General features: G+C 33.6%; 1 pseudogene across 1 annotated transcript; it reads left to right on the plus strand.

Moving 5' to 3' along the window:
* Positions 1–486: 486 nt before the first annotated feature.
* LOC308507174 (ribosome biogenesis protein NSA2 homolog) lies at positions 487–1,268 on the plus strand (annotated as a pseudogene). The gene has a single exon. The product of its transcript is annotated as a ribosome biogenesis protein NSA2 homolog (transcript).
* The last annotated feature ends 1,737 nt before the right edge of the window (positions 1,269–3,005 follow it).

Genomic DNA, 3,005 nt, shown 5'->3' on the forward strand with positions numbered 1-3,005 from the left:
TCGTGTCATTGCTGAATCAAATTAAAAGTATTTCCAGACTCTTCTCATGAGCAGGGCATATATGCAGAATTACAACAAAATCTGCAATCAGAAAACTTGAATTCAGACTTTCTACTTTCTAGTGTCCTTTGGATAAGATTTCACTTTCAATGCCTATAAAATGGAGATGATAATAATAATTTAACTCCCCAAAATGGCCAGAGTATTATCATGAGAAAAATAATTATAAAATGTAAAGAATTATATGAATGCAAATATTATTGATTTGAACTGACTTGAACCATAGCTTCAAAGCAAGAGTAGTGTTTTTAACTTACTCCCTTAGTATGTAAATGAATTTTGTTCTATTATGGCTTATATAAAATGATTTATTTTCACTTTCCTGTCGTGAGTTGCGTGCAGTCTGCTCGTGAGTTTCTGAGATTCGAAAGTTGAGAGCTTCTTGGTGCCCAGGGGGACTCACCCAGTGACTAGGGGGACATAACCATGCCACAAAATGAATATATTGAGTTACACTGTAGCACTTTTGATATCATTTGGATTAGCATGAAAAAAAGAGAAAGAAGGAAGTTCGAGAGGATCATGAATGATCAAAGAAGGCAAAAAAGATGATTGGTTTCAGAACAAAACTCTACCAGGAGCAGCGCCATGCTGAAAAAAAAAAAAAACAAAAAAACAAATGAAAGTCTATCAAGATGCATGAAAAAAGAAACACCACTCTAAAGAATGATGAAAAGGAGCAGTAGCCTGCATATTTACTGCATGGAGAGAGAGAGTCCAGAGATAGAGTACTTTCCGATATGATTAAACAAAAACAAAAAGAGAAAGCAGGAGAATAGAAGTCCCTCTGCTCAAAGTTTGTGCCCAGGGAGAAACAGAGGTATTAAAAGTTATTCAAACAGGAAAGAGAAAGAAGAAAGTGTGGAAGAGGACAGTTACTAAAGTCTGTTTTGTAGGTCATGGTTTTACTCAAAAACCACCTAAGTATGAAAAATTCATTAGGCCAATGGGCTTAGGTTTCAAGAAGGCCCATGTAACACATCCTGAACTGAAAGCCACCTTCTGCCTGCTAATACTTAGAATAAAGAAGAATCCCTCACCCCCCACTTTATACAACTTTTGTATTATTACCAAAGGTATGGTCATTGAGGTGAACTTGAGTGAGATGGACCTTGTGATACAAGGAGGCAAGGTTATTTGGGAAAAACATGCCCAGGTTACAAACAATCCTGATTGATGAATGCATAAATGCAGTCTCACTGGTTTGACAGAGTCTTATGCAAGTAACTCCTTACAATTTTGAAGACCATACACCAATCAGGAAAACTACCTTTACTGTGATGTTTCTGAGTACTACCAAAGAGCTTACATATCTGCAGTCATCAAGGGAACTATTCATTTTATTGTAAAGAACACTGAAATGGCCCAATTTAAAAAAAAAAAAAAAAAAAAAGAAAAAAACACACCCCAAAACAACACTATTGCTTTTCTTTTTAAAATTACAAATATCATCCCTTACTAATTGTTAATATTTTTTTTTTAGAAGAGCTCCAGGTTCACAGCAAAATTGAGCAGAAAGCAAACAGATTACCCACAAACCTTCTGCCGCCACACATGTAGGGTCTCCCCAGTATCCACCTACAAGAGTGGTGCCTTTGATATAAATGATAGATCTATATTCACACATCATTATCACTGAAGTGATGTCCCCTCTTTCATTTCTGATATCAGACATTTGTGTCCTTTCTTTTTCTTAGTTAGCCTTCCTAGTGGGTTATCAATTTTATTGATCTTGTCATAGAACTGGTTCTTGATTTCATTGATTCTCTTTACTGATTTCCTGTTTTCAGTTTCATTGATTTCTGCTCTAATTTTTAACAATTTTTTCTTCTGTTTCCCTTGGATTTAATTTGCTACTGTTCTTCTAATTTTTAAGATAGATGTTTAGATTATTGACCTTAGATTTTTTTTTCTAATATATGCATTCAATGCTATAAATATCCCTCTATGCACTGCTTTCATTGCATCCCACAAATTATAAGTTGTATCTTCATTTTCATTTAGTTGAAAAGATTTCTAAATTTCTCTTGGGATTTCTTCTTTGATCCATGTGTTACTTTAAAGTGTGCTGTTTAATCTCCACATATTTGGGGATTTTCCAGCTACCTTTCTGTTATTGATTTCTAATTTAATTCCATTGTGGTGTGATAGCAGGCATTGTATGATTTCTATTCTTTTAAATTGGTTAAGATGTGTTTTAGGGCTCAGAATGTGGTCTGTTCTGCAGAATGTTTCATGTGAGCTTGAGAACAATGTGTATTCTGCTGTTCTTGGATGAAATAGTCTGTAGATGTCCATTATATCCAGTTGATTGATGGTGTTATTGACTTCAACTATGTCCTGACTGATTTTCAGCCTGCTGGATCTGTTCATTTCTGAGAAGGGTATTTAAATCTCCAATCATGATAGTGGATTCATCTTTTTTTTTTTTTTTTTTTTTTAATTAGTTTTTACCTTACATAGTTGAATGGTCTATTGTTTTGTGCTTACACACTAAAGTTTTAAAATATATTTTTGGAGAATTGACTTCTTTATAATTATGTAATACCCTTCTTTAACCCTTGTTGCTTTCCTTCCTTTGAGATCTTCTCTGTCTGTAATTAATATAGCTACTGCACTTGTTTTTAAATCAGTTTTAGCATGATTTATCTTTCTCTATTCATTTACTATTATTATTATTTTTTTTTTGTGTGTGTGTGTGTGTGTGTGTAGTGGGTTTCCTGTGGATAGCATATAGCTGGATATAGCTGGGTCTTGTTTTTTGTCCATTCTGACAATCTCTGTCTATTTGTTAGCTGGTGCATTTAGACAATTGACGTTCAAAGTAATTATTAATATAGATGGATTGATGTCTATATTTGTTATTTTTTCTATTTGTTGCCCTTGTTCTTTGTTCTTATTTTTGTCCTCCATTCTTTTTTTCATCTTTTGTGATTTTTTTTTAG

Source organism: Rhinolophus hipposideros, assembly GCF_964194185.1.
Source record: "Rhinolophus hipposideros genome assembly, chromosome: 2".
Taxonomy (NCBI): Eukaryota; Metazoa; Chordata; class Mammalia; order Chiroptera; family Rhinolophidae; genus Rhinolophus; species Rhinolophus hipposideros.